The sequence below is a fragment of the Erinaceus europaeus genome, chromosome 10 (assembly GCF_950295315.1).
Source record: "Erinaceus europaeus chromosome 10, mEriEur2.1, whole genome shotgun sequence".
In the NCBI taxonomy this organism is placed as follows: domain Eukaryota; kingdom Metazoa; phylum Chordata; class Mammalia; order Eulipotyphla; family Erinaceidae; genus Erinaceus; species Erinaceus europaeus.
This window is the reverse complement of record NC_080171.1, coordinates 42,966,736-42,982,104: the sequence shown is the minus strand read 5'-3', so window position 1 is coordinate 42,982,104 and position 15,369 is coordinate 42,966,736.

The window sequence follows — 15,369 nt, the reverse complement described above, 5'->3', positions numbered from 1 at the left end:
TCTCCCATTAAAATAAAAAGCAAATAAAATATAATTTAAAATAATTCTTTATCCCATAATAATGACACATACTCATCCCGTAGCCCAACAATTTATATATTCTTCTCTCTATAGTTGCTCCAGTATCACCTGACAGCTTTGGAGACCTTAAGCAGAAGGGATATTTACAATTTTACTCCACTGTGATAATCATGTTTGCTCTTACAGCGTGTCAATTTGATATCCTTCACAACTCTGAACAGAATTGAAAATAAATGTGTCAAATAGCCACTGCTTATAGTTTATGCAGTATAAAAATTAAATCCCCTTGAAATAGCACCAGCTGAAAGGGCAGTCATTAAATAAATACAGACACTTCTCTCCTGATTAACAAAGTATCTATCTCATTGAACTGTGAGAGGTCTTTACTAATGTATCAAATGTTGACTGATTGTGAGAAACCCAATATTTAGCCTTTTTTTCATTATTTAGAAGGTCTGGACAGGCCATAGTGAGATTTAAGCTACAACTTTGTTTGCTTGGTGAACTGAGTTCTGTGGCAATGTCTCCATGGATACACTCTGACAGTGAATCTGAATTTCTTTCCCAAATAGGCTGTAGTCAAATAAACTCTATCACAAATATCTAACCTTTTAGGTAGCAGGAATGTTGACCAAATGAATAGATGCTAGTCAAGTAATTGAAGACCTGCTACTTTTTCTCACAAGGATAAGAGGTTCCTTGAATAGTAAACTCTCTTTAATGTGTCTATTTTAAAAAAATATCCACTCTCATTTTAGGGTTAAGTTCATTGAGTAATTCCAATTTGTTTGAAGAGCATCAAATTCAACTGTCCTTTATTCTTTGATAAGATAAAGTCCTAAATCATATTTAATTTGACTCCTAATCCATTTCTGAATTCTGTCTCTAACAATAATCACTTCTTCTGCAATCTACAGCTTCTTGCCTTTTCTATGTACATAAAAAGTCAAAAAGAGACATGGTCCTGGGTTATCTATTCTCTCAATTGTCTGTATTAATAAAAACCATGGCATCAGTGTCACAGAGCTGTTCTCAATTATTACATGTATGCTCATGATCTCACATTACTCTTGGCTTAGATTTTGAGTCAAATGGGCTAAAATTAGCGTAACTACATTTCCAAGTAACTCTCATAAGCAGTTTCTTGTGAACATGAACATAAAACACAGAACTCAGTTAAATGACATAACCAATATTATAAAAGTAGCACAAGGCCTAGTGACTCGTCTTACTCATGAGACTTAGATGTTTCCTAGAATTTCTTGGAGGATTAATCCATATGACCCTAAGAGGGAGTGCAAGGTTACATTTATATCTACAAATACTCTGTATTTGACCATTTCATAATCTATAATTTAAGCACTGAAACTGTTATAAAATTCTTAGTGTCTATAAAGACTTTACTTTCACAGTTGCAGATCTGCCAATTACTGTAAACTCTTGCATTTCCTTAAAGTGCAAAAAAAAAGTGCATCAAAGTCAATTTACAACATAAACATGTCTTAATAGAAGTAGAAAATCTATAGACAGATCTCTGTTTGGGTTCACAAGGTATTGAGATATGTGTTAAAATTCATTGTGCTTGGTATACTGTCTATTCATCACTTTGAAGGAATGATAGGGCTCATTCTAGTCTAGTATGTTTCTTTTCCATGAGTCCTGCTCAATAAAGGGTGGGAAACCAATAATTGGAAATGAGCTTTCTGAAAAATCTGTGGAGAAAACACAGAAGATGCAGTCAAGTTTCATTTTTGTTCAGTCTTTGTATTATCTAGATCTTCATTTTCACATAATTTTTCTCTTCAATTTCCAAATTTCACAAAATATTTTTTGTGTGTGTAGTAATTAATTTGGTAATTTTGTTGGATCCTACTATCTAAGGCATTTTCACAGTGCAAGTAGAGAGTAATGCAATGAAGGTGAAATACAGCTATTTTTTAGGAATGAAAAGGAGAGATAAAGTTGCTTGTTATTGGAATGTGACCTGCACATTTGCCATTTAGCTATCCCTATAAATTGACAAGAACTCAATCTGGCTTGACTCCAGTGGAATGTTCATTCTGTGTCTGATCAAGTCATAGGAATTGTTAAGCATGCCTTTTTTTAAAAAAAAAAATTTTATTTAAGAAAGGTTTAATGAACAAAAACATAAGGTAGGAGGGGTACAACTCCACACAATTCCCACCACCCAATCTCCATAACCCACCCTCTCCCATGATAGCTTTCCCATTCTCTAGCCCTCTGGGAGCATGGACCCAGGGTCATTGAGGGTTGCAGAAGGTAGAAGGTCTGGCTTCTGTAATTGCTTCCCCGCTGAACATGGGCGTTGACTGGTCGGTCCATACTCCCAGTCTGCCTCTCTCTTTCCCTAGTAAGGTGTGTCTCTGGGAAGCTGAGCTCCAGGACACATTGGTGGGGTCTTCAATCCGGGGAAGCCTGGCCAGCATCCTGGTGGCATCTGGAACCTGGTGATTGAAAAGAGAGTTAACATACGAAGCCAAACAATTTGTTGAGCAATCATGGATCCCAAGCTTGGAACAGTGGAGAGGAAGTGTTAGGGAGGTACTCACCGCAAACTCTAGTGTACTTCTGCTTTCAGGTATATATTTAAGCATGCCTTTTTATCTGTAAAGTGGGATGCCTTTTTATCCTGTAAAGTGGGAAAACATTTAATAGTTATTTTTTCTTTTTTATTATCTTAATTTATTTATTGGATAGAGATAGCTAGAAATTGAGAAGGGGAAGATAAGACGGAGAAAGACAGAGAGACACCTGCTGGCCTGCTTCACCACTTGGGAAGCTTTCCCCCTGCACGTGGGGAGCAGGGCCTGAACCATACTGTAACATATGCTCAATCAGGTGCGCCAGCCCAGTCCCCTCTTTTTATTTTCCTCCAGTTGTTGGGGTTTAGTGCCGGCACTATGAATACACTTCTCCTGACAACCATTCCCACCCCCCCCCCCCACTTTATTCCACAAGACAGAGAGAAACCGAAAGGGGAAGGTGAGATAGGGAGAGAGAAAGATAAACATCTACAGACTTGCTTAAGTGCTCAGAAGCATCCTCCTTGCAGGTGGGGAGTGGAGGCTTAAACCTGGGTTCTTACACAGGTCCTTAAATTTAGTACTATATATGCTTAACCAGGTGCACCACCACCACCCCCACTCGACAGTTCTTATTGCCTTCTAAGGATTCAATAAGATTGCCTTCTTTCTCTCTGAATCTCAAGAGCCAAGTTTGTAAGAGCAATGCTTTCTGCTAAAAGGGACCAAAAGGCAAATAATGAATTCCACTTCTTTCACTAGCATGTCAGAATGCTGGGAAATGTGCTGTATCTGTGCAAGGAGAATGAATTGAAACGGCTCATGAAAATTCTATTGAGATTATGAAAAAATCAAAACTGCAGGCAGGATATACAAAGAAGATGATTTCCTTTAGATTTGATGCCTAATTTTCTTTCAACACTCTGACTTCTAAGCCCTGGGCACACACATGTATGCTTGTGTTTTGGCTGCTTGGAGGCATAATTGGTTTCTCTGGTGAATTTGCATCTTTTTTTGCCCAGGTTTCTCTTTTATTCTCATCTCACAGAAGCACTGCCATCTTTCTTTCAAGTGATAGGTACTTGATACATATTCCCTAGCTGTGATCTGTGGTGAGGAAACTGACTTTGTTTTCTTTTTCTATCTATGGGTAAAATATGTTCTTTTTATGATACATGAACTTGAGAATGCATCACCTTTGATCTGGTTCTTTTGTAAGTTTCTTTTTAAGGTAATGGATGAAATGATTGGAAATAAGGTTTGGGAAAAGAAGGAATAGAAAGATGTCTTCTTATTTCCAATAAAGACCAGAATCAGAATATTTCCCTCTGATCCTATTTGGAAAGTACAGTTATAATTGTAGATTTCTTTGCTTAACATCTTTAAAATATACTAACGTGAATTCAGAATACTTTTTTAAGTGAAGTACAGAGCATTTATATACTTTCTTTTTAATATAAATTTATTTTTTATTATCTTTATTTATTTATTAGATAGAGACAGCCAGAAATTGAGAGGTAAAAGGGTGGTAGAGAGGGAGATGGATAGAGAGTCACTTTCAACACTGATTCACCACTTGCAAAGCCTTCCCTATGCAAGGGAACCCAGGGCCTTTGTGCATTGTAATATGTGTGCTCAATCAAGTGTGCCACTTATGGCCAGATATAACTTTCCGATTATTTGTGAGAATGATTTAGCAAGATTACAAATAAGTAATATTGACTGATACACTTAGGTCACATATGAACTTACACAGGACTGACTTTCGTACGTAAATGGCAACATAAAAAGCATATTTGTTGCTATATTTTACCTCACAAAGTACTGACTTTATCACCACTTGTCCACTGCTCTCCTTCATTCTTATAACATGCATCCTTGTTAGTGTTTTCTTATCATAGATAATCATAGTGAAATAGCACATCTAATATTACTAGGTCCCAGTGTCAGATTTGATATATAATATACTCACCAACAGTTTGAAAAAGGCTGCTATAAATCCTGTTTTAGAGATGAGACTATTTAGACAGTGGGAGATAAGATACTTCCTCCAAGAAAATATATAGGGGGCAAGAATTGAAATCCAAACAATCCATAATATCTACCATTAGTCATTAGCTCAACATAACGAGAAATGTTTGAGGGGGCTGAGCAGTAGTACAGTGGGTGTTGGACTAGCTTCGCGGGCGGGAGAGAGAGATGACCAGGGACTCATGGCTGAGTGGTACGCAGTTCAGTCTTTATTCATGTGGAAAGCAGAACAATCTAAACTATCTCTAATCACAATCTTGTCCTTATATGTCCTAAGGCGGAAAAGTCAGGTCCAAAGAGGATATACGTAGGGTAGGGGGTGGGGAGAAGGAAAAAGTGTGCAAAACAGTGAGGATGCCCTGGAGGCAGGGCGGTGCTTAGTTAACAGTGGTTATGTAAATAGAATACAGTGTTAAGCAGGGGGGATTAAACCAATGAAACAGAAGGGGTCTTAGAAGCAGAATTTTGAAGCATACCAACAAGTGGGTTAAGCGCACATGGTGTGAAGCGCAAGGACCAGCGCAAGAACCCGCGTAATGATCCTGCTTCGATCCCCTGGATCCCCACTTGCGGGGGGGGGGGGGTGTCACTTCACAGGTAGTGAAGCAGGTCTGCAAGTGCTTATCTTTCTCTCTTCCTCTCTGTCAGCAACAAAAAGGGAAAAATGGCTTCCAGGAGCAGTGGACTGGTAGTGCCTGTACCCAGCCCCAGTAATAACCCTGGAAATATATATATATATATATATATGTGTTTGAAAGTTCTTCTTGTTACAAAAACGTTAGTACTCTAATATTTAGACTGGACATCAGATCTTTATACTTTTCTTTCTTTCTTTAGTTTTTACAGATTGAATGAAAAAAAAGAAAAATACTTTATTTTCATCCCATCCCTATATTCACATTCCTTGTTACAGTCTTCGAAGCTTTTCTCATAAAATCTTTTCCTCCATCTCTTGAATATGTCCTATGATTCAAATCCAAAATGAAACTGAATGTTGACTTCCTTTGATGCTTAGAATGATGCAAAACTTAGTTCTCATTCTAGGTTCTGAGAGATATTGAACCTTTCACATGAAAAAGTTTTGTCTATAGACCCGCATGCCCCTATGAAGTCAGCCTGCTGAAAGTTAAAAACTTTCCTTAAGTAAAGTTAAGCCATGCCTGTCAGGGCTGTCCTGGAGCCCCTAATCTTCTGCTGACCTGTGGCTAGACTATAGACATCAGCAAGTCTTAGGGAAAACTACTATACTTAATGTAGCTCAGAAGCACCCCCCTTGCAGACTTCCAGAATCTCCAGAATTAACAGGATTATTGTATTTATTTATTTAATATTTAATTTATTTTCCCTTTTGTTGCCCTTGTTTTTTATTGTTGTTGTAGTTATTGTTAAACAGGACAAAGAGAAGTGGAGAGAGGAAGGGAACAGAGAGGGGGACAGAAAGATAGATACCTGCAGACCTGTGAAGTGACTCCCCTGCAGGTGGGGAACCAGAGGCTCAATCCAGGATCCTTATGCCAGTCCTTGCGAAGTGCACCATGTGAGCTTAACCCTCTGTACCGCTCCATTCCCCTAGGATTACTGTTTTAAGTCACTGAGATTTTAGAATGGTTTGTTATGCAGAAATACCTATAACCAATGCTGCACTGATCTGATTAGTAAGTTTCTTTGTCAGTGAGTTTTGTTCCCCCAAAACAAAAACCAACACACACACACACACACACACACACACACACACACACACACACACACACACATTCACACACATGAAAAAGCAAGGTCTTAAAATATCAGCAGTGCTCGTTTGTATCTCATTTTTTTTCTTTCTTTTTTAAAAAATATTTTATTTATTTTATTTTTGAGAGAGACACGAGAGCACTGTTCAGCTCTGGCTTATGGTGGTATGGGGGACTGAATTTAGGACTTCAGAGGCCCAGGCATGAGAGTCTCTTTGCATAACCATTATGCTATCTCCCTTGCCCTCATTTTTTTCTTTTCTAAGACACTTCCTATTGCAACTGTTTCTTTTTCTGCTAGGTTAGAATTTATTAAAAGCTGCAGGTTAGAAAAAGCCTGTATTTCTTTAAAAAATTTTTTATCATTTATTTATTCCCTTTTTGTTGCCCTTGTTTTATTGTTGTAGTTATTGTTAGTTATTGTTGTCTGTCTTTGTTGTTGGATAGGACAGAGAGAAATGGAGAGAGGAAGGGAAGACAGAGAGGAGGAAAGAAAGACAGACACCTGCAGACCTGTTTCACTGGCTGTGAAGGGACTCCCCTGCAGGTGGATAACCAGGGGCTCTAACTGGATCCTTATGCTGGTCCTTGCGCTTTGCACCATGTGCACTTAACCCACTGTGCTACCGCCTGACTCCCAAAAGTCTGTATTTCTAAGCATAGAAAGATCATGTTAAATGGATTCACCAAAAGTAATAGTTTAACACATGTCTACATATGTCTAAATGCTGAGCATGCATACATACCCTTTGTTCTGTTTTTTTGGTGAGTGTCCAGACTCATGACACTTGTTTTTTTATTCTTCCATAGGGATCTTATGAATGGATTTGAAATATGATTGCCAACTAGACTTAGCAGATCTTATAAAAGAGAAGCATTGTGGGACTAATCCATCAACTTAACACTACTATCCTCCTTAAATCATAGAAATTCTAGAACCATTATTTATTAGCTTGTTCTTTCTGTACATCAATTACCTTAGGCCGTATATGCTACAGCTCCATCAAAAGCATTAAATAGTTCCCAGTGGCAAATTCCTGGTTATCTTTAGCTCATGCTGTTAAGTAAGTTTCCACAGTCTTTATAGCTCCAGTTTTTATTGTGTTTTTAAAATGACTTCGTTTCAGCTGTTAAAGTCTAAGATACTGACTTAAAGGGAAAATACTTGCTGGATCTGAGCACAGAATTTGACTTTGCAGCATTATCAAACTAAGTGAGCTAGAGGTACCCCTGTTAGAGTTTCTAAAAGTAGTTTGCTTGTGTTTTTTGACATTTGATTTCATTAATGTGGTGCTCTAGATCAAACCCAGGCACACTGCCACTGAGCTACATCACAAAGTCTATTTTCTAATTTTTTTAAATGAGAGAGATAATGAGGGAGGGACACACATGCATGCATACACGCACACCACTACAAAGCATCATTTTACTATGCATGGAGTTCTCCTTGTAGCTCCTGAGACACAACAGAGATAGGGCTTTACTTCCTCCTTCTAACTGCCAGCACCCTGTGGACAGAAATAAGGTAGTCTGGCTAAACTCAGGACTTCCCAAGGAGGTCATGAGCCCACCTAGAAACACATGCAGTTTCTACTCCTGATTGGAAGGCCTGGACAATCAAGTGCTGGCTATGCTGACTGGAGACAACAGCCCAACCACCTTCTGCATGGCTGGTGTGCTGATTGAGCGTCCTATCTGATCACATTTCCTACATCCATTCCTCATGCAAGTCAGTATGAGGAACTGCTGCCCCATTCTGTCTCCCTTATGCTCAAATATAGACCCAAATAAACCTTTTGTGGAAATTGGCCTTGTCAGTTTCTAGTGCATGAGAACCCGGGGTTAATATCACTCCCATGAAAGATAACAACTGAGGGCCTCATGAACGAGAGGTGGGCACTCTACTGTTGAAGCACCTACAAGGCCCTGAACAGTAGTATTTTGCAACTTTATTTCTTTTAAGATTTTTTGTTAATTAAAAAAAAATTATCTTTATTGGATAGAGACAGCCAGAAATTGAGAGGGTTGGGGAAATAGAGAGGGAGAGAGACAGAGAGACACCTACAACACTGCTTCACCACTTGCAAAGCTTTCCCCCTGCAGGTGGGAACCAGGGGCTCGAACCCGGGTCCTTGAGCATTGTAACATATGCGCTCAACCAGGTGTGCCACCACCCGGCCCCTCAACTTCATTTCTAATTAGCTGATTGTCATTTTCATTTTGCCAGGCATGTGACCACCTAGCTGACCTATCTCAGTGTCCTAGAGGACTTTGCACTTCGTAAGGAAACTTTTGTTTCTTTAACTTTGCTGTTTTGTGACTTGCATAACTAGGTATAAAATTTTTCTCTGACATCTAAGGTCTTACTTGGTCACACTGTTATGACCTTCTCCTTTTATTCGTTGAGCACTGAATATGACCAAAGTGGTATTCTTACTTAATTGATTGCTCTTGAAATATGCCACTCTTGCCTCTCTGCTTCCTCTACAATGGCCAACAACAAATTTTTTTGTTCACTTTTACATGGGTTGAACAATAGTTGAACCCAGGTCCATAAGCATGGTAAAATTTGTGTTCTACCAGGTGAACTATCTCAGAGTCCTTTAATATGTATTATTTCTTATAAATTAATATATCCAAATATCTAATATATATAATTGTAAGATATTATAAAAGTTCTGTGACTAATGAGGATGTAAAAAGTACCTTTGTTTTCTTTTCTCAAGTTTTCTAGTTGTTCTTCCTGAATAACTTATATAACCATTTTGGATATCCTTGGAATAGAGATGTGACTCTGTCCACATGTTATTTATTTTTTTTAATATTTATTTTATTTATTTATTTATTTATTCCCTTTTGTTGCCCTTGTTGTTTTATTGTTGTAGTTATTATTGTTGTCGTTGTTGGATAGGACAGAGAGAAATGGAGAGAGGAGGGGAAGACAGAGAGGAGGAGAGAAAGATAGACACCTGCAGACCTACTTCACCGCCTGTGAAGCAACTCCCCTGTAGGTGGGGAGCCGGGGTTCGAACCGGGATCCTTATGCCGGTCCTTGTGCTTTGCGCCACCTGCGCTTAACCTGCTGCGCTACAGCCTGACTCCCCCACATGCTATTTTTATGATAAAAAATTTTATATCATTTATCTCTGAAATGGTGAGAGATGAGAACTTTGAAAATAGAGCTACTTTAATTTCAGATTTACTATAGGTAGAAAAAAATTCTTTCATTTTTGTTCACTATTGGTTTATGGTATTCAACAAACTGCTTCTTAAAGAGGCATTTATTAGAGTCTATAATTTTCTATAGCATAAGAAATAACTTTTTGTTATAATAAGGTTAAAAATTGAATGTCATCACCGAAAGACACTAGTTCTAGAGTTGGTTTCTCTGCATTTGGCAACCTTTTAAAATTGTTGAAATAAAGACATCTTGCCAACGGGGAAACAGGGATTCACTGAACATTTTTTAAATATTTTTATTTATTTATTAATGGATAGAGACGAAGAAAAATTGAGAGAGAAGAAGATAAAAAGGAAGAGAGACACCTGCAGCCCTGTTTCACCACTTATGAAGCTTTTCTCCTGCAGGTGGGGACCAGGGTCTTGAACTTGGGTCCTTGTGCACTGTAATGTGTCCACTTAACCAGGTGCACCACCAGCTGGCCCCTCTGAACATTTTTTATAGACTTCTCTTTTAAGATTTTATTTATTTATTAATGAGAAAGATAGGAGAAAGAACCAGACATCACTCTGGCACATGTGCAGCCAGGGATCAAACTCAGGACCTCATGCTTGAGAGTCTAAAGGCTTATCACTGTGCCACCTCCTGGACCACCCCTCTGAACATTTTTACAAACCACTTGAAACAACTTAGCAAATACAATATTGGAGCTTCTGCTGAAGCTGATAAGAAACAAAGCAGACTAAAGATAATATATAACAAAGATTTCCATTTTTATATACATATGTTGGAAAGAAAATTGAAATGGCTTATTATTTTGATAGATATTAGTAAATTTAGTCCTACTTAAAAAGATACTAGAAATAATATTTCAATGAATTTACCAAGATGTGACTATACTTAAAACCTAAACATATACATTTACTATGGAGATCTCTGTGTGAAAACCACTTCAGGAGAGAAATATACACAGTCAGAAAGCCTGATATAGGCCACCCCATCATCTGGGGCCCTCATCATGGAATCCTTTGATTTGCACATAGCTATGATGGGCCTAGACCTTTAACAGATCCCCCTTTTCACCATCCCTGGTCACTTCCATAAGGAATACAATAACAATCCTTCATGTGGGACTCTCCACGACTTTGCCCTCACTATAAAATAGAAATGGTAAGGTGGAGCCAAGATAGCGACACCTGGCCTGAACTCTGCAAAGAGGCTGCTTCGAAACTGGGAAGTTCAACCACCAGGTTCCAGATGCTACCATAATGACAAGCGGACTTCCCTGGGCAGATGACCCCACAATGTATCCTAGAGCCCTGCTTCCCCAGAGCCCTACCTTACTAGGGAAAGAGAGAGACAAGCTGGGAGTATGGATCGGCCTGTCAACACTCATGTCCAGAGGGGAAGCAATTACAGAAGCCAGGCCTTCCACCTTCTGCACTCCACAATGGGTTCCATACTCTCAAAGGGATAAAGAATAGGAAAGCTATCAGGGGAGGAGATAGGATACGGAGTTCTGGTGGTGGGAACTGTGTGAAGTTGTACCCCTCTTATCTTATGGCTTTTGACAATGTTTCCTTTTTATAAATACAAATAAAAAAAGACTTCTATCCTAAAGCAACCAGAAGGACAGAAATCACTAAAGTTAGGGCAGAAATTAATAACATTGAAAATAAAAAAACCATACAAAAGGTATCAATGAAAGTAGATGTTAGTTCTTCGAAAGAGTGAAAAAAAATCAACAAACCTTTAGCCAGACTCACAAAAAAAAGGGAGAAGACCCAGATAAATTGGATAGTAAATGAAAGAGGAGATATCACAGCAGACACTGTAGAAATTCAACATATCATGAGAGGTTTCTATGAACAATTCTATGCCACCAAGCTAGGGAACCTGGAAGAAATGGACGATTTCCTAGATACCTACCAACTTCCAAAACTAAGTAAAAAGGAAGTAGATAACATGAACAGGCCCATCCCAGCTAATGAAATTGAAACAGTTATCAAAAATATTCCCCAAAATAAAATTCCTGGACCAGATGGTTTTACAAATGAATTCTACAAAACCTTCAAAGAAAAATTTATACCTCTACTTCTAAAAGTCTTTCAGAAGATTGAATACTCCCTTCCAGCTTCTATGAAGCCAACATCACTTTGATACCAAAAGCAGACAGGGACACACCAAAAAAGAAAACTACAGACCAATATCTCTGATTAACATAGATGCGAAAATATTGAACAAAATTCTAGCCAACCGGGTACAGCAGTATATTAAGAAGATTGTTCATCATGACCAAATGGGGTTTATCCCAGGCATGCAAGGTTGGTTTAATATTCCTAAATCAATCAACATGATCCACCACATCAATAAAAGCAAAACCAAAAACCACATGGTCATATCAATAGATGCAGAGAAAGCCTTTGACAAAATACAACGTCCCTTTATGATCAAAACACTACAAAAAATAGGAATAGATGGAAAATTCCTGAAGATAGTGGAGTCTATATACAGCCAACCTACAGTCAACGTCATACTCAATGGTGAAAACTGGAAGCATTTCCCCTCAGATCAGGTACTAGACAGGGCTGCCCACTATCACCATTACTATTCAACATAGTGTTAGAAGTTCTTGCCATAGCAATCACGCAGGAGCAAGGAATTAAAGGCATACAGATTGGAAGAGAAGAAGTCAAACTCTCCCTATTTGCAGATGACATAACAATATACATAGAAAAATCTAAGGAATCCATCAATTATCTTTTGGATATCATCAGGTAATACAGTAAGGTGTCAGGCTACAAAATTAACATTCAAAACTCAGTGGCATTCCTCTACGCAAAACTAAGTTAGAAGAAATTGGAATCCAGAAATCAATCAATTCTTTTACTATAGCAACAAAAACAATAAAATATCTAGGAATAAACCTACCCAAAGAAGTGAAAGACTTGTATACTGAAAATTATGAGTCACTATTCAAGGAAATTGAAAAAGACACAAAGAAGTAGAAAGATATTCCATGTTCATGGGTTGGAAGAATTAACATCATCAAAATGAATATACTGCTCAGAGCCATAAACAAATTTAATGCTATCCTCATCAAGATCCCAACCACATTTTTTTAGGAGAATAGAACAAATGCTACAAATATTTATCTGGAACCAGAAAAGACCTAGAATTGCCAAAGCAATCTTCAGAAGAAAGAACAGAACTGGAGGCATCATACTCCCAGATCTCAAATTGCATTATAGGGCCATTGTCATCAAAACTGCTTGGCACTGGAACATGAATAGACACACTGACCAGTGGAATAGAATTGAGAGCCCCCACACCTATGGACATTTAATCTTTGACAAAGGTGTCCAGGCTACTAAATGGAGAAAGCAGAGTCTCTTCAACAAATGGTGTTGGAAAAAATGGGTTGAAACATGCAGAAGAATGAAACTGAACCACTATATTTCACCAAATACAAAAGTAAATTCCAAGTGGATCAAGACCAAAAATTATCACATACTTAGAGGAAAATATTGGCAGAACTCTTTTCTGCATAAATTCTAAAGACATCTTCAATGAAACGAATCCAGTTACAAAGAATACTAAGGCACATATAAACCTATGGGACTACATGAAATTAAAAAGCTTTTGCACAGCTGAAAAACCCACTACCCAAACCAAGAGACCCCTCACAGAATGGGAGAAGATAATTACATGCCATATATCAGACAAGAGGCTAATAACCAGAATATGTAAAGAACTTGCAAATCTCAACAACAAGAAAACAAATAACCCCATCCAAAAATGGGAGGAGGACATGGACAGAATATTCACCACAGAAGAGATCCAAAAAGGCCAAGAAACACATGAAAAACTGATCCAAGTTTTTGATAGAGAAATGCAAATAAAGACAACAATGAGATATCATTTCACTCCTGTGAGAATGTCACACATCAGAAACTAATAGCAGCAAATGCTGGAGAGATTGTGGGGTCAAAGGAACCCTCCTTCACTGCTGGTGGGAATGTCAATTGGTCCTACCTCTGTGGAGAACAGTCTGGAGAACTCTCAGAAGGCTAGAAATGGACCTACCCTATGATCCTGCAATTCCTCTCCTGGGGATATATCCCAAGGAACCCAACACACCCATCCAAAAAAAACTGTGTACACATATGTTCTTGGCAGCACAATTTGTAATAGCTAAAACCTGGAAGCAACCCAGGTGTCCAACAACAGATGAGTGGCTGAGCAAGTCGTGGTATATATACACAATGGAATATTACTCAGCTATAAAAAATGGTGACTTCACCATTTTCAGCCGATCTTGGATGGACCTTGAAAAATTCATGTTAAGTGAAATAAGTCATAAACAGAAGGATGAATATGGGATGATCTCACTCTCAGGCAAAAGTTGAAAAACAAGATCAGAAGAGCAAACACAAGTAAAAAAAAGACTTCTAAAATGCTAAATAAAAAAATAAATAAATAAAGTGGCAATGCTAATGACTTCCCTATTCTCAAAGGGAGGCTAGGTCATCCTACCATGCTACTTGAGAAAGTCTGGTCCTAATGAATGCAGCTTAGAATGTTCCCAGCTATGACCATGAAATGCAAGGTCAGTGTGATAGGGTCTCAGAGCTTACACAGCCTTCTGTGCTAAACACGAATATATATGGGCCCTAGTTCATATCGATGGTGTAAACAGTAATTGTATTTATATATTTTCTTTGAATTTGGAAAACTGCCCTCATTCAGTTTTCTAGTCCTATTCTCAACACCATCTCCCCAGACAATATTTTTAGGTCACCTGCATGCTAGCTATCAACCTCAAGCAAAAATTATTAAAGTCATGGACCCCTAGGAACATACATGAAATAGACTTCCTAGCTTCTATCCACCCTAAAATTCCTATTCTCATCTGCTCTATTCCTACTTTATGGTTTCTATTTATTAAATGCTTTGTCTTTTTATCTTATTGCCTTTTAGGCATCAAGTTGCAGATGCTACTATGATTCCATCTTGACCTCCCTGGGCAGAAGACTTCATCAATATCTCTGGAACCTCACCTATTTAGAGACCTATCCCACTAGGGAAAGATAAAACAGGCTAGGAGTATGGATTGACCTGGTAATGCCCATGTAGGGCAGAGAAGCAATTGCAGAAGCTAGAACTCCCACTTTTTGCATCCCATAAATATTTTGGCCCATACTTTCAGAAGCAGAGAAATATTAGGGGAAGATGACCCTAATATTTTTTTATGTGAGCATTGCTCAACTCTGGCTTATGGTTCTTCTTCTTCTAGCGTTTGCCCTTCTTCTGTAGCCAGTCAACAGCATCAGGAGCTGCTTCTTGCTGGCTTTGAAAGTGACTGGGATCCATGTGGATTCAGTCAGCTCGGAAGGATCATCAGTTTCCCCAATGAATGGGTACTCACGGGATGTACCACGGAAGGTCGATCCAATGCATCCCATGCTTATGGTGATGTGAGGGATTGAACCTGATACTTTGGAGCCTCAGACATTAGAGTCTTTTTGCATAACCACTATACTATCTCCCAAGCCCTTATATATTTTTTATGTAAATGAAATAGATTTAAAACAACACTACCATATGTTACCTTGCACAAATGCCAACTCCTAGTAAGTCAAATATATGGACATTGCACCAGACACCATCAAATACATAGGAGAAAACAATGACAAAAAACTTCACATCTGTTTTGGTAATGTTTTTGAAGACTCAAGTCCAACAATAAGGAAAACAAAAACAAAAAATAAGCCAAGAAGCTACATTCAACTTAAAACCTTCTGCATAGCAAAGGAAACAATCACTAAGACAGAAAAACATCCTATGGTATGAGAAAAGA